Raw genomic sequence first — 23879 nt, forward strand, 5'->3', positions numbered from 1 at the left:
CTGATCCAGGCGCATCCTCAGCTACAGCAGACAAAAGGTGAAGGTGGGAAAAAGAAGGGACAAAGGAAGTGGGAAGGTGCGTGGGCAAACCAGACATGCTGGACTTGCGAGGTGCTACAAACCAGAAATAGTGTGAGTGGCTTCTTGGAGCTGAAGTTTCCTCTCTGATTTTGGAGAGGAGAACTGTTTAGGAGAAGTCAGAGCATTTCCTCATTTAAAGATGATGTAACTGTTGCTAACTCTAAGATACTGCTGAGAAAATAATGATGCTTATTTGCCTTAGAACCAGCCAAAGTGAGGTTGAATATTCCAGCAATAAGATCCCACACTGCTTTAAGTATGTTACACTTCCTGCATTCTTTTAAATTGCATTTCACACAAGTTTAAGCACAAATGCAATTGAATATATTGTCGTCTGTTTAGAGCTCACTATTTTTCTGACTCCTCATCAAACAGCAAGGTTAATGAATGTTCGCAAAGCAACTGCATTATATAGTAGGAAGATCCCTGCACTTAAAACCAGAAGAGTGAGGCTTGGGTGATTGCCACTGATTAGCTTTGTAACGCTTTGTAATTCATATGAGCCCTCTGAGTCATCCACAATATGGGGATAATCAAATAATATGCATGAAAGTACAGATGGTCCCTGACTTACGATGGTTTGACTATGATTTTTCAACTTTACAATGGTGCAAAAGCAATACACATTCAGTAGAAATCATAATTTGAATTTTGACCTTTTCCTGGGCTAGCAGTATGCCGTATGACACTCTCTCATGATGCTGGGCAGTGGCACTGGTGACAGCTCCCAGTCAGCCCCGTGGTCGCGAGGGTAAACAACCGATAATCTACAGTGTACTGTGGTGCTAGAGTTTTTGGGATTTTGTGTTTTTGCATCCCGTCATGTCTACAAAATGTCCATCTGTGTCTCTTGCTTCTGGTGAGGAGATAAGGAAGGCAACTATGTACTCTTTTATAAACTATAAAGCATTAAATACTTTTTAGCCACATCAAGATTTTTAAAATTAACATTAAATTGGACTTGGCATTAAGTGGAAAATTTAGTAAATGAAATATACGTTACAAAAGTTGGGCTTTCCCAAGTTATAGGGTAGTCTAAGATAGAAAGGGGAAAGTCAGTCACTGACTGTCTTTAAATTACACTCGTTCCTAGACTGTGGGGTGACACGGGGAACGTTGCGAAGCCTGCCAGTTGTCCAAGAACAATAGCATCCCCACTCTCAAAAAAACTAACTCTTTAGAAAGGAAAATGTCAACACATGGAATCATTTGTTGGTGTCTTTGAGGGAGCATTTCCCCCCTACATCCTATTGTGAAGAAATGGAGTAATAAAAGATAAAGCAGACGGGAAATCAAAGTATCACTTTTATAACTGAAGTGAAAGTGGGGGAACAAGCTTGGATAGAGGACCTCATATGTCTGCTGGCCCATTCTCAGAATTAGAAACGTAAACCTACTCAATCAAAAGAGTAGTTCCCTGGGGTAGTCTTTAAACTTGACCAATAGAACTTACCACTACAGCACTGCCACCTTGGGGTGAAACGAATGAAAGGCAGAGACAGGCCTGGAATCACAGTTACGTTTTCTTCACAGGATAAACAACATCAAGAGTAATAATAAAACATGCTTTGTAACATTTCCCATTTTGACCTATTCACTCTTTGGGCTTAACTCTCAATCTCCCATGGGGAGGAGCTCAGCAATCTCGCAGGACATTTCTGTTCTCATCTTTGGGCCATTTTCCCGTAACAACTGTCCCTTCACTAATAAAATTTATCGACATACCTCCGTAATGAAACCCAACCACATGGCTGTACTATTTGCTGGGGGGCCATAACAAAGTGCCACAGCTGCCGAACAACAAAAACTCATTGTCTCACAATTGTGGATGCTAGAAGTTTCAGATCACGTGTTAGCGGGCATGGTTTCTCTTCTTGACTTGCAGATGGTTGTCTTCTCTTTGTGTCTTCACAGGGCTCTCCCAATGTACCTGTGTCCTAATCTTTTCTTCTTAGGATACCAGTTAGAGTGGATTAGAGTCACCCTGATGACCTCATCAACTTAATCACCTTTTAAAAGGCCCTATTTCTAAATACAGTCACATTCAGAGGTCCTGGAAGTTAGGGCTTCATAACGTGAATTTTGGGAGGGACACAATTCAACTCATAACAATTGAGGTATCCCGGATTTTAATGTAAACGCCTCTTTCAGTTTCAAATTTCCAAAGAGAATTGAATGTTAAATCCCATTGCAGGTTGAAGTCCAAAGATACTGCAGTCCAAAATTAAATTTTCTTGCCCTGTAAACTTAGAAACGTAAAGCCCGAATTTCTTTTAAAAATACAACCAAGGACCCTTTCATGTCTTATTCTGCTCACTTCCCACCTGTAGACTTCTCGGTGCCTCAGTAGAGTTGGGATTTACTGTGCAGCTGCAGCCTAGGTAGTCTCCACCTGGCATGTGTGCAATTTCTTCAGGGCCTCAGCAATTATAACACAAAGGTTCTCATGGCCTTCATTTTTCCATAAAGTCCACAGAAATAATGGGACATGCAATTTCATTGGATCCCGTGTCCACCGAATTCAGAAGACAAGCCAAACCACAGCCTCTAAAGCAGAAGACAATTATGTATTCAGGGTCCAGAACTTAGTATCATCTGAGGTGATAGCAGACAGTCAGTGGTACCTGAGAGATAGAGGGAAAACAAATGCACCCTTGGTTTCAGCTTTGTTAGGATGCCAGCTTTGCAGAATCCACAACCTTGTCAATGTACACATTTTCAAACGTGTAGAGAATTTTTATAGAAAGTTTATTGGAGCCAAAAGAGGATATACCTGGAAGCAAGATCTCAACACTCTTACGCCATCCAACCCTCTTTCCAATGACCAAATTCATTAGCCTTCCAATACGTTTCTTCCAATCATTTTCATTTTCCTTTTTTTCTAAGCCATTTTCCTTATTTTGTTAATAATGCTTCTCCCACCCCTAGGCAACAAATGCAGATTCCTTGGTTTTCTTGTAAGAAACAACAACATTTATTTCTCACCATTTCTGTAGGTAAAGAATCAGGCACAGTTTAACTGGGTCTGTATCTTCAGTAATTCTCACAAGCCGCAATCAAGGTGGTGGTCAGGGCTGCTGCCATCTCAAGGCTCAAGGTGGGGAGGATCCACTTTCAATCTCACTCAAGTAATTGTTGGTAAGAGCCAGATCTTTTTGGTTATTGGTTTATCACTGGTTGGTGGATGTTCCTTGTTTCATGGGCCTCTCCACAGGGCAGCTTCCCACCTGGCAGCTTACTTCATCAGAGGAAGCAAGCAGAAGAAGAGCCACAGAAAGTAAGAGGACGCGAACAAGACAGAAATCACCGTCTTTTGTAACCTCATCTTGGGAGTGACAGCCCATCATCTTTTCCTGATTCTAGTCATTCAAAGCGAGTCTCCAGGGCCAGCCTACACTTGGGAGGGGATTGCACAGCAGCATGAATCCCAGGAGGCAGGGAGCATTGGAGACCATCGAAGGTCTGTCTACTACCCATCTCCAAAATACCATTGCTGTGTAGTGGTAATAATAGCGGGCATCCTGGACTGGTTCCTGATTTTCGTGTTTGGGCATTCAGAATATATGTTGTTTGTCTGTTGTTTAGACATAAATATTGTTTCTCTATTCTCCCATCACGTAGAGTTTTTAAATTAAGAATTCTTGCTCTGTTTCATTAAATAAATGTTCAACACCTATTTTTCTAATTATAGGCTGTCTCCTTTCATTTTAATGAGCTGAAGTAGGATGACAGATTTCCTGGTCATAAAAATAAGCCTTGTGCTCTTATTGGGTCATAGTGCATTAGTCTTTTGATGCATTGTTGGATTTTATTTGCCAATATTTTATTTATAATTTTCCACCGATATTTAGTACAGATGATTATCTTTTTTAATGTACTATAATTATAAAATTTTGATACTAAACTTAAGCTGGATTTATGAAAGGAACCACTGAGTTTTCCTTCTTTTCCTGAGGTTGAAACTAGCTTAAGAAATGATAGAATCATCTGGGGTTTTTTTAACGGTTAGGTAAAATTCAGCTATGAGCCCCTCTGGTTCTAGCACATTTTTAGTGGAAGTTGTTTAATCACCTTTTCACTGTCTTCTATAGCAATTGGTCTAATTCCATTTTTTTATGTCTTAATTTTATTTGTGTATTTTATATTTTGTCAGGAATCTTCCATTTCTTTGACATGTTTGACATTTGTTGCTTTGGAGTTGCAGGTATTGTTTCCTAATTCTTCTCCCTCCGAATGATCACATTCCTACTCACTTTTCCATTTCTTCTATTGTGGTCACATTAGATGCCTAAGTCCTTTTTGGGAATAAAATGAGGACCAAATAGACACAGATATACATAGATGTATAAATACAGTAATAAATCAATGGCAACGCGTGGCCCATAGCATTCAATTCCTCCCACTTGGCAGGGGCCACTGTAATTATTAAATGAATGAGTCACCTCCAACCTGCTGCCTTAGTCAGCTCTGGCTGCCATAACAAAATACCACAGACTGGGTGGCTTACACAACAGGAATGTATTCCTCACCATCTGGAGGCTGGGAAGTCCAAGCTCAAGATGCCGGCCAATTCAGTTTCCTGGAGAGGGCTGTCTTCCTGGCTGGCAGATGGCCACCTTCTTTCCGTGTCCTCACATGGCACAGAGAGCAAGCTCTCTGGAGTCTCTTCTTGTTAGGAAACTAATCCCATCATGAAAGCCCCACTCTCATGACCTCATCTAAATCGAATTACCTCCCCAAAGCACCCATCTCCAAAATTACATTATACTGGGGGTTAGAACTTCAACATATGAATTTGGGGGAGCACAACTCAGTCCATAGCATCTACTATGGGAGCACCAAATACTCACATTGTGGATTTAATTGTGTCCCCCAGTTAGATGTTTTCAAGTCCTAACCCCTGGTACTTGTGAATATGACCTATTTAGAAATAAGATCTTTACAGATGTAATCAAATTAAGATGAGACTATAGATCAGTGTGGGCTGTACCCCAATAACTGATGACCTTGTAAGAAGAGGGAAATTTGGACATAGACACAGACTAGGAGAGAAAACCATGTGACCCTGGAGGCAGAGATTGGAGTGATGTGTCTACAGGACAAGGAATGCCAAAGATCTCTGGTAGCTGCCAGAACAAGGAAAGAGGCACGGAACAAATTCTCTCTCAGAGCCTCCAGAAGCAAGCTATTCTGCCAACACCTTGATTTTGGACTTCTGGCCTCTGGAACTTGAAATAATAAATTTGTCTTGTTCTCAAGCACACAGTTTATGGCACTTTGATATGGCAGCCCTAGGAAATTAGTATACCTCACATCTATTGCCCTTGATAAACCATGTAGCTTAATTCTGACAGAAAGACCTTCCTTAAATATAATTCACATCATGTCACTACTTTGTTAAAAAATAAAAATGACCAATAACTCTGTCTTTCCTCCAGTTATCACGAATGCTAGTTTATCTTGTTTTCAAGATCCCAAACAAGCATATACATATTTTTTCATATTTTTCTCTTTCTAATCCGGTTGAACTCTCTACTGTCCAGAAACTTCATGATCTTATCTGCTTTCATATTTTTTTCCCTTCATGCAGTCTCTCCACCATCCTTCTATGTGAATCTCACACTTTGTTTAATGTCGAAATTAAATTGAAAATCAAGTTTCCATTCATTATGCCACTACTTCTTATCTCCTTCTCTTCTGAATGTATAGAAAAGTTGGAATATATATCACACAATTTTGCTCCTTACTCTATATCAGTTATTTTACCTCTGCTTAGCTTGAGGCCGACTCCGTGAGCTGACCACCGTTTTACACTTCTGAGCCTCCCTCATGCCTGGAACAGTGATAAGTTATGCAAGAAAGATTGTCTAATTAATTTGCATACTAATTGTGCCCGCCACATGCATAACGAGTATTGCATTTAAACAAACATGCATAAATCCTGGCCAAAGATTACACTGTTCTGACCTACTTCGTTCATAATGCCTCTGGCCTAAATTTTTCCCCATTTTAAGAAAACTAAGAGGAAAGAAGCTGTATTGAGTCAAAATGCAAAATAAGATCTGTGGCAGGAGGATGATCTAGAGGCCATTTTGTAATTGCTCTCGTTTGAGGAAACATAGTGTTTTTTCTCATAATTCAACACAATAATCCATTATAGTTGGGTAACATGATAATGAAACAAGATTTCTCTTCTGTCTTTCGCGGGAGTCATTTATTGGTCCTTTTGTACTGAGAACTACCTCATGGGAGATTTGAACTATCTGTGTGTTTCCGTCTCTCCCTTGACAAAAGTTACTCACTATCTAGAGGAGTAATTCAATATCTAGACTTTCTCTTTGCCTCTCCCCGTTGGCAGTCCCATTGCTGGCAGTCTCGGATGGACCATGGGGCTGCCTACCTTTGTCAGTCTGGGCTGCTATAACAGAAATACCATCAATGGTGTCTTAAACAACAGAAATTTATTTCTCACTGTTCTCGAGTCTGGGAAGTCCAAAATCAGGTGCCCGCAGATTCGGTTTTTGGTGATGGCTTTTCCTGGTTTACAGAGAGATGCTTCCTCAGTGTATTCTCATACAGTAGAGAAAGAAAGCTGCCCACTGTCAAGTCACATCTCATGACAGCACCAATCCCATCATGAGGCCTCCACTCTCATGACCTAATTACTTCGCAGAGGCCTCACCGCCAACACTCTCACATTGGGGTTATTGCTTCAATGAATGAATTTCTGGGGACACAAACATTCTGTGGATAGCACTGCTCTTGTTTAGTTCACTGCACATACTCCCGCTGCCTTCTTTCTGATTTACCTCCTAGAGTTCCCCCCTTGGGTCCCACTGCTCTGGCCACATGGCCAGCTTGCTGTTCCTCAAACAAACCCAAGAACCCATGCAGTTCTCCCTGCGTGGAATGTTCTTTTTCAGATATCCTCACATCTCACTCCATACTTCATCTAGGTCTCTCCTCAGATGTCACTCCCTCTATTTTAACTATTAATAGAAAATGTGAGATATAGTAAGTCCAACGGATTAGAAAACCAGTGCCATGGAAAAGGCAGTTTGCTGCTCACAGTTGCCAAGAGGAGGGGGCATGCCACACTATCTTGGGCCACATGAGAAAACACAGGCCAGGCAGGAGGTGGGGGATGGGACTGTGGGCAAGAGCCTAGACTGTGGTTTCCACGGGAAAGAATGGCAAGACAGGAGAAGCAGGCTTAGGACTGGCTAGCTTGAATAACTTCAGTGGACTCTGCAGCACCAGGACTGTCCCTAGGTGTCTGGTACCTGGCCCGAGTGACTAGGGCAGGTAGGTAGTGGCCTGGAGTGTGAGGGCTCAATAAAGGAGGTGGTTGGGTGTCAGCTGTCGATCTGTTGGCTTACATTTGGAGCACGTGCTAATAGGAGAGCTGTTTACTATCTCCAGGAACTGGCTAACCCAGGAGAGGCAGGCCCTGTAGGGTTAGGAAGACCTCAGATGTCAAAGCTTCAGATACAGAAGAGAAAATAAATGGTGAATCCAATCCTCCAAGAGGCTTTTCCTGATACCCTAAGAGAGCATCTCACTTTCCATCACGAATCTCCTTCTTCTTCTTCTTTGTCTTCACAGTATTTCACAGAACACACGTGATGGACTTTTGTTGTATGTCTTCCCACTAGACTACAAACTCCATCATATGCCATAAGGTTACGATTGTATCTCCAGCACATGAAAGGGCTTAGATCTGTTCCCAGCCCATAGCATATGCTCAACAAATACTTGCTGAATAAATGCATAAATATTATATAAATGTGTACACACAACTTAGGATATAATTTTTCAGTTATAGCATCGTATGTGGATTCTATATCACCAAAAATTACATGGTCATAAAGGTAATTTACACTAGAAAAATGTGAAATAGCGCTAATAATGACAGAGATTGCTGTAAAAAGTATATATAAAGCATTTGAATACATTTTTGTCAGGAAATATGAGAATGAAATATTTTTATATTAAACAAAAGAAAGCAATCTTTCTAAGTTAAACAAAACTATGGTATATCTTATACAATTTTCTGTGTTTATAATGCATATTAATTAAACATTATTTAATATGCAATTGATATGTGTGCAACTAAATTAACATTAAAAATTGTACGTTGAAATGTGACAATTTCATCTACATCTCTAAAAATGTATATATTCAAGTGGGCCAAAAAATTATCCTTGTAATACTACTCAGCCATAAGAAAAGATGAAATATTGCCATTTGCAACAACATAGATGAATCGTGAGGGTATTATGCTAAGTGAAATAAGTCAGACGGAAAAGGACAAAAACTGTATGATTTTACTCATACGTGGAATATATATAAAAGAAACAAATGAACAAATGAAACAAAACAAAATCATAGATACAGACAACAGTTTGGTGGTTACAAGAAGGGAAGGAGGGTGAAGGGGGATGAAATAAATAAAGGGGTCAAAATATGGTGACAGATGGAAACTAGACTTTTGGTGGTGACCACATTACAATGCATACAGATATCCGATTATAATATTGTACACCTGAAATTTATATGTTGTCAACCAGTTACCTCAATTAAAAAAAACCCTATCCTGGGGAAAATTACCTTATGTTCAGGGTTGCTTTATATTCATGCATATAAAGTATTGTTTGAGTTTCCTTAATTTGAGATTATGTTAACATCAAGGTATTGTTTTAAAGAATATTTGGTAGAAAGTTACGAATAAGTGTGAATGAATAAAAGGGTTCTACAAAAAGTAACCTCACGTGGTGATCTGATCATAAATTCCTAACTGGGCAGGTTATGGTGGGTAGTCACACCCCAGGCATAAAACTTCTTTAGTGAAAGCCTTTTCTTTGCCGTAAGCAATCCTCTTAGCTGTTTCTGTGCATCGAGGCTCAGACACCTTTGAAATAAGCCTGGAAGCACCCTCAACGGAGCACATATCTTAACCGTCCTGTAATCCATTCCCTACTTTGCTTTCTCCCACCTCCATGTAATCTTTTCTTACATCCCTCCTTAATTTCAAATGAGTAAAAGAAGCTGCAAACCTGTTATCCTTAGGAGCTTTTGAGATCTTGCTCCCTGACGTACATTGTCAGTTTGGCTCAAATAAACTCCAATAAAAAGTTATCTACAGGTTTGGACATTTCTTATGTTGACAAAAGAAGAGGAAACTTACTTTCCAGAGTAAATTGATGTCAGTCATGGAAATGCAACAGGTATATAACCAGTACCATAGCTCCTTCTCGGTTCTCCTTCACGCGAAGAAGCTACAATGGGGGGTAGCAGAAGCAGTAATCACCAGGAGAATGAACTGAAGCTGTTAAGAGAATTAATTAACTTCCCTTCGGTAACAACACGCAAGTAATTAAATGCTCCTCCTTGAAAGCCCTGGAAGAAAAAGAGAAAACACTAAGATTTTGAGCCCCAGTGAATCAAGGCACCATCTTTCTGAGAAGAGGAGAAAGGTTGGGGAGGTGGGATGTTAAATCACTGGTTCCTATATTTTGAGACTGAAGTGATTGCAAAACATTCAAGAGGTGCTGAAAAAGAAATGAGTTGAGCTAGACTGAAGGTTCTCAGACGTGAATGCACATTAGAATTATCTGCAGAACTTTTAGTGGTAGCAATCTGTTCCTGTTCCTCAGAAATTCTGGTTCAGTTGGTCTAGGGTGAGGCCAGGGCTTTTTCTGAAGTGGCCCGGCTTAGAGTTGTAAATCTCCTGAATGGAGAGAGAAATCAGGTTCAGGCTGTTTAGGTGGTGTTATCATTACAGCTTAAGAGTGTGTTTCCTTGAAAAGAACAAGGAGAGGAAATCAGACCTGGGATTACGTCCCTGTGCTGCCACTTCCTGGGTGTTGTGACCTTTAAAAGGTAATTAACCTTTCTGAGACTCGCTTCCCTTTTCCCTATAATATTGAAAACATAACCTCTCTATAAGAGAGAAGTAGAAAATAGAAGTCTGCTTACTTATAGTATGTCATCCTCCCTCTCTTATCTTTTTATATTGAAGTCATGAAAATGGTTATTTTTAAAGTCACTGAGACAGTTAACGAGGACTTATAAGATCTTTAATGTCATAATTTGTAGCCCAACATTTGGAATTTTGCAGTTGGAACTCTGGGACTGCTTACAGACCGTGACTCTGCACCTTGAACTTGGAAACTGCCTGCAGAATGAACAGGGTCTGTGCTGTTTGATTTCTGTTGGTAAGTAACCCAGAGGCTTTTGTTCTACAAGCCCGAACTGCAACTAGGGTGCTGACAAGTGCCTACTCATATGTTACACATCCTTCTTGTATCACAGCTCCACTTACTGAATGCTGAGTCAGCCTACTACTGAAAACACATAATGTGAGCTTGTGGTCTGGTTTCCCCTAGCAATCCATCTCTTTGATCATCAGTTCTTTGCAACTTTTGCCTTTAAAATCTAGTCCTACCCACCTTCCTTCCTCCATTTTGGAACACGTCTTCATTTTCTACTGAGGGCTACACCCCTGATTTGCAAACCATGGGTGAATAAAACTCTTTTAAATTGTTTTGAATTTTTTGTTAACGTTACTAATTTGGAGGATGCACTTTGATTTTTAAAAAGCTCCTGACCAAATATGTTCTCCTGCTGATCAAGCTGCGTATTCTATTTCCTGGGTGCTGAAGAGGGAGTGACAGCCGGAGCTGATTGATAGAGCCATGTGACAGATGGCATGCATTTAAGCTTCTAAGACAGACAAGAATTACTTGCGTAAAACAGTGGGAAATATGCATAAAATTCCGGATGGACTGTGGAACATTTACTTTTAAATGTGCACGTATAATATACACGTGTATTAAATATGCAGACACAGACATATCCCTGTGGTTTCCATCTATGATCTATGAAAACTCATGAGTCCTTCATTTCCATAACAACTCTTCATTGCCTTTTCTACATCATGGAATTGAACTTCTCCATCTTCCAAGTGATGGAGAACCTTTTGATGGGAGGGTAATAATGTCTAAACCAAGAAACAGAGTCTGTAAGCTTTAGTGATTTTTAAAAAAAGACCCTACGAATTGAAGTAGACAGAAAAATATAGAGAGGTCTTTGAGGTGATTTATGCTAATGATGTAGTTAGCAGAGCTAGCTGAATTAAACATTTAATCTGCATGTTCTCATTTAGAAATGTTTCTATTGACATTGCTCCCTTGGAAAATACCCATTTTCTCTCAATAGTTAAAATTTATCAACTACAGCACCAGGAAAGACAGCCAAACCCTTGTGGTATTCAAAAAGGCCTTCCCACTATTATTTGACTTTAAATAATAATCTACAAAATTATAGGAAACAATTCAGTAATTGTTATAGTCGGAATATTTATGTTCTCCCAAAATTCAGATATTGAAATTCTAATGCTCAAAGTGATGATATTAGGAGGTGGGGCTTTTGGAAGGTGCTTAGGTCATGAGGGTGGAGCCCTCATGAATGAGACTAATTCTGTTATAAAAGAGACCTTACAGATCTTCCAGCCCCTTCTCCTATATGAAGACACAATGAGAAGATGACCATTTATGAACCAGAAAACAGGCCCTCTCCAGACACAGACCTGACCATGTGGGTACCATAAATTCATACTTCCAGCCTCCAGAACTGTGAAAAGTAGATTTTTATTGTTTATAAGCTACCCAGTTTTGTGGTATTTTATCATAGCATCTGAAACAGACTGAGACAGTAATAATCATAATGATTATGATTGTGGTTTTCAAACTTGACCTCCAGCTCTTTATTTTTTATTTTCAATGTCTTAACTTCCAAAGCAGTGGAGCTAGAGACAGATTCATATAAAATTGATTTGCAGAGAGAATGTTTATCAGGAGGTACTTCTCATGGGTCTCTCATATTTCTGTATGTTTTAGGAACACAGGCACTAGCTACCTTTGTTCTGAACTATCTTATCAAGGTTATTTATATAACAAAGAGCCTTATAAGCAATCTACAATACACAGATTTCAAAACACTGGTTATAAGGATGTTCAATGAACTTAGGGGAAAGATAGATAAAATCAGTGAGAACTTACACAAGAGATAGAAACCATAAAAAAGAACTGGTCGGAAATAAAGAATACAATAACTGAAATGAAAAAATAGATGGAATCAAGAGCAGATTAGATGAAGCAGAGAATCTAATCAGTGATCTGGAAGAAAAGGTAGCAGAAAACACCCACTAAATAGGAACAGCAAAAAGGAAAATGAATAATAAAAAAAAAAGAATAGTTTAAGTGACCTCTAGACAGCTTTAAGCATAACAACATTCACATCATAGGGGTACTAGAAGGAGAAGAGAGAGAGCAAGGGATTTTAAACCTATTTGAAGAAATAATGACTGAAAACTTCCCTAACCTGATGAAGGAAATAGACATATTAGGTTAGTGCAAAAGTAATTGTGGCTTTTGCAATTATTTTAACCTTCTAAACCTCAATTACATTTGCACCAACATAATATAAACCAAATAAGCACAGAGAGTCCCAAACAAGATGAACCCAAAGAGGCCAACACCAAGACATATCATAATTAAAATGTCAAATATTAAAGACAAAGAAATAATCTTAAAAGCAGCAAAAGAAAAGCAGTTAGTTACCTAAAAGGGAGCTCCCGTAAGACTATCAGCTGATTTCTCAACAGAAACTTTGCAGGCAAGAAAGGAGCGGCAGGAAATATTCCAAGTGATGAAAAGCAACGACATAAAACCAAGATTTTTACCCAGCAAGGCTGTCATTTAGAATCAAAGGACAGATAAGGAGCTTCCCAGACAAGAAAAATCTAAAGGAGTTCATCACCACTGAACCAGTATTATAAAAAATGTTAAGGAGACTTCTTGAAGAAGAGGAACAAAAGAGATCAAAATATGAATAAAAAACGACAATAACTACATACTTATCAATAATTATTTTAAATGTAAATGGATTAAATGCTCCTATCAAAAGACATAGGGTGACTGAATGGAGAAGAAAACAAGACCCATATGTTGCCTACATGAAACCTACTTCAGATTGAAAGACACACAAAGACTTAAAGTAAAGTGATGGAAGAAAGATAACTTACGCAAAAAAAAAAAAAAAAAAAAAAAGGCTGGGTAGCAATACTTATATCAGACAAAATAGACTTTAAAACAAAGACTATAACAAGAGACAAAGAGGGACATTTCATATACAAAAGCCAAGATATGGAAGCAACCTAAGTGTCCATTGATAGACAATTGGATAAAGAAGATGTGGTACATATACTCAGCCACAAAAAAGAATGAAATCTTGCCAATTATGACAACATGGATGTACCCAGAGGGCTAAGTGAAATAAGTCAGACAGAGAAAGACAAATACCACATGATTTCATTTATATGTGGAATCTAAAAAACAAAATAAACAAACAAAAAAACAGAAACAGTCTTATAGATACAGAGAACAAACATGGTTGCCAGATGGGAGGGGATTGGGAATGAATGAAAAAGGGGAAGGGATTATGAAGTACAAATTGGTTGTTACACAGTAATCATGGGGATGTAGGGTATAGCATAGAAAATAGTCAATAATATTGTAATAACTATGTATGCTGTCAGATGGGTACTAGGTTTGTTGGGGTGATAGGTGGGAGGGGGTTGGGGGCTGGGTTAAAAAGGTGAAGGGATTAAGAAATACAAATTGGTAGTTACAAAATAGTCATGGGGATGTAAAGTAAGCATAGTGAATACAGTCAATAATATAACAAGTATGTATGGTGCCAGGTGGGTGCTAGACTTTTTGGGGGAATCACTTCATAAGTGATGTAAATGTGTAACCTCTGTGCTGTACACCTGAAACTAATATAATATTGAATGTCAACTGCAATTGAAAAATTAAAAACTAATAATTAAGAAAAGAGAAGTTCTAGGGCTTTTGGGACCTCTCAATTTTAATCATTCCTTTGAGCTACACATCTTTGCAATTAGTAATTTTGATGATTTGAGTTTCTTGCAAAGGAAGGTAGCACCCACTTGGAGGTGCCCTGTAGGATTTTGGACTTGTTGCACCTAGCATTCTCTGGTATGACTGCTAGGTGCACCCCTTTTAATCAGCTATCAGTTTGCCACTGGAATCTTGTCAAAACAGGATACTTAACTCATGGAGGTCTTGTGATTCTCAGCCTAATACTGTTGACCTTCTGTATTCATGGGTTCTGCATTCGCATATTCAACCAACTGCAGTTCGAAGATATTTGAAAACAAATAGTATGTTATTCCTTGCATGTACTACATAGTTAGGCCAACAATGGTTGCGTCTGTACTGAACATGCACAGGCTTTTTTCTTGTCATTATTCCCTAAACAATACAGTAGAACAACTCTTTACATAGCATTCACATTGCATTAGGTATTTTAAGTAATCTAGAGGTGATTTAAACCACATGGGAGGATGTGTGTGGCTTATATACACATACTATGCCATTTTATATAAGGGACTGGAACACCCATGGAATTTGGTGTCTGTGGGAGTCGTGGAAGCCATCTCCCATGGATACTGAGGGACAAATATATTCTTATTTGGGGCAGGATAACTTGGATTGACGACTGCCAAGGTGGCAAGTGGTAAACAATCACACTTTCAAAATGAAAATGAAGAGTGCAGCCAGACTGGCCCCACCAGGCCCTTCAAAGTAAGAACTAACCTCAATTATTCTAACTGGACTGAGCACCCTAAAACCTCCCCGCCTGCCAGGAGGCCACCTTGGAGACACTGTCAACAGCATGTAAACAACACTTTCTTTGCAGGGGTGTCATCTATGCCCCCAGGACTGTATTTACATGGAAGGCAGATATAACTTCTTCTCCCTCCCCCCAAAACATGGTGATTTAGGTTTAATCATAAGAGACCTTTAAGTGTTTCAGGAAACATCATGAAATGATCATACAGCCCTCAGAAAATGGAAGAGCGCTCTCCTACATTAGGCTTCTCTTTGTTGCTTGGGGGAGATTTTCAGAGGAAAAACGGAATCATTTACATGTACCCTGCAGGAGTGACCCCTATAACAGGCGTCATACAATCTGTAAAGGCACTAAGAATTTGTCCCTGACTGCAGCTGAAGTGATGAGGGCGATCACCTCGTCCTTGAAGGCATTCAGGGCGTCTCAACTAACTGGTGAGCGCAGTCACGGATGGTAGAATTGCCCAAGACTTCCTCCCGAGGGCGGAGACAGAGTCCCTGCAGTTGCTAATATAGCCTGTGTATCTGAATTCATGCCTCAGACAAAGCGCAAGGGTCGATACGAACAAAAGGGAGATAGCCCGACTTTCTAAGGTAGACACTGGAAGTTTAAGGATTTCTTCAGCTGATTGAGCCTGAGAACCTGGGGTTCATAGTTGAGGTCAATATTACAAGTTGGCCTTCTCCTGGAGTACTATTGATTAATTAGTTAATCCCATACACAGCAAATTGAATAATTTGGTCCCCATCTCTGTAAGTCGGGTTAATCAGAGTCATTGACAAAGTGGTGTAATTATGGGAAATCATTTCAGACACAAAGAGGATGTAGAAGTGAGACTAGTTGAGTGAAAATCTCTTTCCATCTCTCATGTTTCTGTACGTTCTGAGATCAAAGCAATTGGCCGTGTGTATTCTGTATCCTGGATGTCTTTTTAAGACTCTATGGTTAACAGATTTGGAAAGCCCTCACAACAAAGGTCAGGCTTACTCACTTCCGGTTATAAAAGATTCAGGGTCCCTAAACTCAGGGTGTTTCTCTTGTAATACTATGCAGGTGGCGTCTTCTGGCCCTCTGAGAATAAGGGACGGGGCCAGTGCCACAATGATGACATTCCATCTACTGCACTGATGTGGGTAGTAAGTACCTCTTGTCTCTGACACAAACGCTCCTGTCTTCTTCCAGCATCCATGAAACTGTGGCAGTCTCACTTGTTAGCTTGTCACGAGGGCAGACCTCCAGTGCTCTGCGTTCTCTGCTGCACTCTCGCCGGGAGGGAGGAAAACAGATGGGAAAAGAGGGGAGTTAAGCAATGTGGTGGTTTCAGATGAAATCCATGCTTACCCACATCTAATGGGGGAACATGAGTCTATCCCCCTAGAGGTGAGAATGGGTCCTTTGTATATCCCCTCCCTGTCAGTGATTGGCTCTGGGCCACTCTGGGGTGACAGCGGGGAGGGCACCTCATGCAGGTACCTCCTTGCAAGGAAGCCCCAAACACATAAAGGTTATCTAGCTCCAGAGCCAGCTGAAGTTTGGATTGGCCACAGAGCCCCTGCAGGTGGTCAAGGGGATCCCTGGGGCACCAGCTGCGTCTGCTACCCTGACATTAACGAAATGCCTCCAATATGGATAGCGGTGTCCTAAGGAGGGGTCAAATCAAGGTTGCACCATGAAAAGAAGCAATTCTGGACTAGGATGGTGGCCCGAGACGAGGCCCAGTCAAAGAGAAGCAGTAGCCTAGTGTCCCAGAAGCTGGCTAGCAGCAGCCTGCACAGCCATGTGGGTGAAAGGGAAAAGCTGGAGAAATGGGAGCACTGCTTTCCCTCCCACACTGTATCTGCCTTCTCTTCCTCTTTAGAACTTAGTCCTTGCAAACCGCGAAAGGAACAGCATGACCTCTCCAGACATTTGGAAGAAGGCATATTTGACTCTGTTCATGTCTCTTGTGCATTTTTCTGTTAGGTTGTCGGTCTCTTTCTTACAGATCTCTAAACGTTTTTATGTACTCAGGATATAAGCCCCTTTTCTATATGGCTAACTATTTTGCTAGTATTTTATTTAGGGTTGTTTCATCTACGCTAATAAGCAAAGTTAGCCTGTAATTTCCTTTTCTTTTATAGTTCTTTCCAAGTTTTAGTATCAACTCTATGCTGGTCTCATAAAACAATTTGGGATGTATTCTTTCTTTTTCTTCTCTCTGGAATACTTTGTATAAAATTGGTGATATTTCTTTTTCACATGTTTGAAAAAACTCACATATGAAGCCAAATGTGTCTAGAGTGTATTTGTGGCAAGTTCTAAATTATGGATTCATCTTCTTCAATTGGTTCAGGACTATACAGATTTCCCTATTAATTCTTGTGTTCACTTGAATAAGCTGCATTTTCTAGGAATTTTACATTTTATCTAAATTTCAGACTTTTGGGATACATTTGTTTATAATAGACTGCTAAAATTTTTAATATTTGAACAAGTCTGAAAGTATATGCTTTTTAATTTCTGATAATAGTTATTTGTGCCTTTTCTCATTTTTATTAAAAAAACCTCACCTGGAATTATGTTTTATTATTTGTGTCTTAACAAAATATATTGACCCTCTTTATTCTATTCTTATTTCTCTTTCTTCCTACTTTCTTTAGATTTATTTTTTGTCCTTTTATTAACTTCCTTATTTGTATGCTTATGTCATTTGATTTTCAGACTTTCTTTTCTTTTTTAATAGATGCATTTAAGGTTATAAACTTCCTGCTAAACACAGCAAAAATTATATCCCAGAAAAGCTAATGAGTATTTTCATTATAATTCAGATAAGAATATTTTCTACTTTCCATTTTTCCTTGGCCCATGGGCTATTTAGAAATTTATATCCTAATTTTCAAACATATGAGAGTATTTTTATTAGATGCTGTCTTAATTGCACTGTGGTCAGGTAACAGATAAGACACTCTGTGTTATCAAACTTTTCAATTTGGTAGAATTAACTTAACGGCCCACCATATTTTTGTAAATATTGCACATGTGTCTGAAAAAGAATGTTTACCCTGAAGTTATGGGTGCACTGATTTATATGTGTCCATTTGGTCAAGTTTGTTCATATCTTCTGTATTCCTGTTGAAATTTTGTCAAGAACTCCATTTACTAGTTTCTGAGACAGTTGTCTTAAGTTCTCTCACTATGACATTAGATTTTTCTACTTCTCTAGTTTGTTCAAATTTTGTTTTACATATTTCGAGTTATATATTGGATGAATACAGATTTAGAACTGTTACTTCCTGGTGAATTGAACATCATAAAATAGCTTTCTTTTTATATAGGAATGACTTCCTCAAAAAGACGACTTTGTTTGATATTAATACACTTTTTTTTTCAGTTAGTGTTTGCATGGAGTATCTTTTTCTATACTTTAACCATCAACCTTTCTGTATCTCTTGTCAAATTGTGAGCAGGAAATAATTGGATTTTGTTTTTTAATCCACGTGGCAATCTTTGTCTTTTAGTAGGAGGCTGTAGTCAATTTAAATTTGATACAATTACTGATCTTTTGAGGTTCAAAAATAGCTCCTTACTATCAGTGAATTGGCTCTCCTTACTGTCCTCTATATATTTGCAGTTGTTAATGTTCTTCAAATCTTATTTTCATTTGATCTGTGGGCTTATTTTCATTTGATCTATGAAAATAATCATCAGAATGAATGAAAAGTAGGAACTGAACCCAAGATGTGCAAAAAAATCATCTGATCTGGGAAAATTGTGTCTCAGAATACTGAGATTGCTTTGAAAAGATACGTGACACACTGTCAATTGTTTTTGAAGAACCATAGGGAAGGGAAGTGCTAGAAGCACATGACCACATATGGTTTTGATTTTTCAAGAAAAGAAAGTAGGTTATTTAACTCTTGACAGCAATCTTCAGGAAAATTCTAAAATTAATGTCTTAGAATGATTCGTGAGGCAATTTTCAGACGGAGAAATGGTGATTATCCAGCCAGAATGTGTTAATATAAAATGTCATATAAAATTATTCACATTTTCTTTTTCTGAAAGAATTCCTAGACCAGCAGAACAAAAAGTGATGGAATTCAACAAGCCATTCGACACCATATCCAGTGCACATGCTAGGGAAATTTGTGCTGGTTAAGATGACAACTTGGTACATTGAAAACTGATTAATCAATGGATGATAAATGTTCCAACGGATTTCCTTGGCCCCATTTGGCTCACCATTTTAATCAGAGACTTGGATAAATACTATATAGAACGGGGTGTTTATAAAATTGGTGGGTGACATGGAGTTGAGATAGGAGAAATATGTGATAAATGACAGAATATAGTTTAAAAGCATCCCTCAGACCATACTTCATATTTAAAGTGGATAAACGTAAGGCCAGAAACATGAATCCAAATATAAACTTGATGAGACCAGGCTTAATAGTTGTATGTGTGAAAAAGGTTTAAAAGCATTTTAGATCCAAGTTGAGAGTAAGTTCAATATGAGACATTAGTGCAATGGAGCTTCCAGGAAGTCAATTTTGCTATTATCTTGATAGTATTATATATCAGAGAGAGAATGGAACTGGTCAGATACACTTGGAATATCAAGTGTTACCCCCAGTAATCCCATAACACCCACTGAAATGTGGTATCTCATCCGAATTCTAGAAACCAGAGTCTTCACAAAGCAATGGAAAACTCCAAAGGCAACAGAAATTCCAAAGGGAAGGAATGTAACTTGGCAATTCCTTGATGAAAAATGATGGGTTGGATATCTGAAATGCCATAACCAAAAACCAGCTGTTGCTATGGAAGGGCAAGATCAAGTTCCACAAAGACCTCCCATGTCCTCCCAGTGAAATCCACAGAAAGTTGCTGACCTGACAGAAGCAGTAGAAAGAGTAGGTGCTGCGTAAGTGCTTCGTGAACGGTGCACTTGAACTCTGTATGACTCCCTTTTCCATCAGGCCTTATTGACACACAAGGCTCAAGGGCATAGTTATATGTTTAATTCTTTGCAAAGTTTTCCTTCGTCATTTCCCCTCTTCTCAGAGCAGTTCTTCTCAAAATGAGACCCACAGATCATTTCTTCCTCGAGAACCATGGCCATATCATCTATGGGCACTGAATTAACAGCATTTTAAAATTTTAAATTGAAGTTTCATTTGTTATCAAGTAACACAAGGACACGATTTTTAAAAATCAGATGATTCTATGGCTTCATATAAACAGGGGTACCTGTTTCTCATCTCATTCTTTCCCACACCCAAACCTCTTTGTATGAAACCTGATTTTTATTATGTTTTAACCTCTCTGGAAGCTTTTAGGAACTTCTTTTTGCCCCCTGAATTCTGAAACTTCATATTGTGCTGTAGCGTGGTGGTTGTTTTTTTAAACCAATATACTTTTTGTTGTTTCCTCTGCTGTTTACTATATTCAATCTATATAACATGCTTACCTACTATTTCTTGATCTTCTAAATATGACACCATATGCTCTTCCAGTGTACCCCACTCTCCACTTCAATCCCCATCTCCCTCTCACTATAGTTACATCAGAGTTTGGATTTAAATCAGTATATTCAGTTTGTCATATTATAGCTATCTAAGTACAAATCACAGTTAAGCCACACATGTTATCTTTCCTTTATTTAACAACGTTTTGTGTTACATGAAGCTGTAGATGACTTATTTCTTGTTTGCTTAGTTTTCCATGGGTCAATCAATAATGTATCACCAAACTCTCTAACATAACTGAATCTCTCCTTTAAATTCACTCAAACACATTAACTATTCTATCAGTGCAGCTTTCTTCTTGAAAATGTGCTTCCCGGAGCCCTGCATGCTCTTGCCCAGCAGTCCTGGCTGCTCTGTAGAAGGGCTGCATGGCTTGGCTGTGGGCCTTTCTCATCCTCCCGAGGATCCTCTTTGTTCTCCTACTGTGTTAGCATCCCTGCTTCCTGGCGCTTATCCCTACCTCTTTCTTGCTTTCCTGTTCATTTTGCTGGAGCAGAGGTTCCGAAGTCCTCCTGGGAAAGACCAGGAGAAAATGCTCTGAGAGCTTTAATGCCCGGTAATGTCTTTATGCTAACCTCATATTTAATCCGTTGTTTTCTGACTATAACATTATAACTTGAATATTATTTCCCCCCAGAATGTTTTGAAGTCATGGCTCCGCTGTTCTTCAGCTTCTGGTCTTACTGTTGAGACTTACTTCTCATTCTTGGTGCATATTCCTGTTTCATGGAGGTAGTTTTAATGGTGGGCAGAGGACTTGCCATGGGTGGGTTTTACTCTAGTGATACGGTGTCCATTTTCTGGAGAATCCCAGACTCTGTCACTAAGTAAGTTTTGTGCCTGGCCGGCCTCCCCAGAAAGGACTCCTGCCTTCTCCTTCTCGGGGGAATAGAAGCCTGGCTGTCAGCACCCTGGCAGCCAGATGGGAAAGGGGGCCAGGAAGGGGATTTCACAAATCAGTGTCAACTTTCACTTAACCCCCTGTTTTCATCAGTCACTTTCTCTCTCAGCTGTTCTGACATCTCCAGGATCAGATCCCTCTGGTTTAATCTCTCCAGAGACTAAAACACCCTTCGTCTGCCATAGTCGGGGAAATTCCATCCTTCTGCTGCAGGGGGCAAAGAAGGGGGTCCTGGGCTCCAATTGCTGCTTATATTAAACTTTCAAACCCACTTCCTACTTCCAGATTTAACAATTCCCCTAGCTCCAGAGGTTTCTTATACCTTCAGTTTTGAGTCTTTGGGAGTTTGAAGGTTCAAATTGACTTTTTTTTTGGCCTCTCCCCAATGCTAGCTTAGATTTCTGCTTTCTCTGGTCTAGAAATGTTAACTGTCACTCATTCCTCTGCTTTACAGCTTCCAAAATTCTGATGTCCTCTCTTGTCTGCTCTTTACTTCTTTCCTATTTCCTGTCGTCTTTGTACTTGTGGCTTCTCCTCCTTCCCCCCTCCTCCTCCTCCTCCTCCCCCTCCTCCCCCTCCTCCTCTTTCTCCTCCTCCCCCTCCTCCCCCTCCTCCTCCTCTTCCTCCTCCTCCTCTTCCTCCCCCTCCTCCCCCTCCTCCTCCTCTTCCTCCTCCTCCTCTTCCTCCCCCTCCTCCCCCTCCTCCTCCTCCCCCTCCCCCTCCTCCTCCTCTTCTTCCTCCTCCCCCTCCTCCTCCTCTTCCTCCTCCTCCTCCCCCTCCTCCCCCTCCTCCTCTTTCTCCTCCTCCCCCTCCTCCCCCTCCTCCTCCTCCTCCTCTTCCTCCTCCTCCTCTTCCTCCCCCTCCTCCCCCTCCTCCTCTTCCTCCTCCTCCTCTTCCTCCCCCTCCTCCTCCTCCTCTTTCTCCTCCTCCCCCTCCTCCCCCTCCTCCTCCTCTTCCTCCTCCTCCTCTTCCTCCCCCTCCTCCCCCTCCTCCTCCTCTCCCTCCTCCCCCTCCTCCTCCTCTTCCTCCTCCTCCTCTTCCTCCCCCTCCTCCCCCTCCTCCTCCTCTTCCTCCTCCTCCTCTTCCTCCCCCTCCTCCCCCTCCTCCTCCTCCTCCTCTTCCTCCTCCTCCTCTTCCTCCCCCCCTCTCCCTCTTCCTCCTCCTCCTCCTCCTCTTCCTCCTCCTCCTCCTCCTCCTCGTTTTTCTTCTTTAATCCCTTTAACTGGCATTTTTCCAGCAGTTAATGACGGGCAGATATAAGTGTATGTGTTTTCAATCCACTATGCTTTCTAAACATTTTCTATATTGTAGGGCTTCTCAGGACCTACAATATGCTCAAATTCTTTGAATATCTGAGGGGGATATACCGCATAGTATTTTTTTTTCATTAATGACTGAATTAACTTTGCTGTAATAATGAACAATCCCTCAATTTCAGCCGATTCCAACACACCAAGTATCTATTTCTTACTGATAACACATGTCACTAGCTTCATGTCACCATGGCTCCGACCCACACACCTTCTCAGTCTAGGTCTCAGGCTGAAAGCACAGCCCTGACCTAGTCATGCCGTTCTCATGGTGGATATACGAGCAAGGGGGCTGGCAGAAACTTCCAATGCATCTTAGAGCTTCTGCTGGGTGTTCACAGTCCATTGGCCAAAGCATGTCACATGCAAAGCATGTCACAGGCATGTCACATGGGGCAAGGGATGCCTGTTTCTCTCACAGAAGTCACTGTGCATCACACAGTGATTGGCAGGGGTGCACGATTCTCTTATAAGGAAGGGGAGAGTGGGTAACCGAGAACAAGAGTACCACTGATAATTGAGAACAAGAGTATCTACCAAAGTGCCACACAAGTTGTTTGACTATGGAATCTCCCCTCCTTTTTTCATAATAGTTGCTAACATTTCATAGGAATCATATTTCAGGAAATATGATTTGGGAAAATGTTTGTTATGAGCACAAAATATACTGATAAGGAGGAAGAGTGATGTAAAAGGAAAACCTTCAGCATTTGAAAGCCAAACTTTGTTTCAAATAATGGTTCTGTCACTTGCTTAGTTAGTTATGTGACTCAGGGAAAGTTAATCCCTCTGAGGCCTTTTCCTCTCTTGTAGAATCGACATGGTAACATATACTCTTCAGCTTTGAGGAGAGGATCAGATGTAACGTATAATATGTAAAGGGTCTAGTGTGTCCTAGTATGACATTAATACATAGTTATTGAATAAATGAATGGACAAGTGAGTTAATGACTGAATAAAAGCTGTTAAGTAAAGTGGTGTAATGGCTCAGTGCAGTTGAATTTGGGTTCTGATGTTTTAAAGAATTCATTGGGTAACCTGTTGATGAATTCAGCTATTTTGAATGGTGTGCGTGCTTTTAACACAATATCTTCCAAAGAAACCTTACATTGTTCATGCCAAATTTGTGTCTTAAGCTTGAATTTGCAAGCACAGTATTAATATAAACTCTTTCCTACATGATCAGGAGACACGTGTAAACTGATCCAAAGATGTGAGGAGACAGGGATTTCCTGCGTTACTGTGTTGTGCTATTGGCAAGTGTTCTCAGCTACATGTTGTGGACATTTATAAGCTGTCTCTTCAACTTTGAGCTGTGTTCTGAAATACTTTTGCTAGCTTTGGTTTATTTTATCCGAC

At 40.0% G+C, this 23879-nt stretch overlaps 1 long non-coding RNA gene across 1 annotated transcript; it reads right to left on the reverse strand.

Annotated features, from left to right (window-relative positions):
* Window positions 1-1591: 1591 nt before the first annotated feature.
* Window positions 1592-21717, reverse strand: LOC109461037 (uncharacterized). Its single transcript, XR_016019271.1, has 5 exons — window positions 15947-21717; window positions 9269-9480; window positions 5848-6618; window positions 3067-3319; window positions 1592-2705 (listed from the first exon to the last, which is right to left on the reverse strand). It is a non-coding gene; the product is annotated as an uncharacterized LOC109461037 (long non-coding RNA).
* Window positions 21718-23879: the final 2162 nt, after the last annotated feature.

Source organism: Rhinolophus sinicus, chromosome 16 (genome assembly GCF_057876585.1).
Source record: "Rhinolophus sinicus isolate RSI-liver-muscle chromosome 16, RSI-T2T, whole genome shotgun sequence".
Taxonomy (NCBI): domain Eukaryota; kingdom Metazoa; phylum Chordata; class Mammalia; order Chiroptera; family Rhinolophidae; genus Rhinolophus; species Rhinolophus sinicus.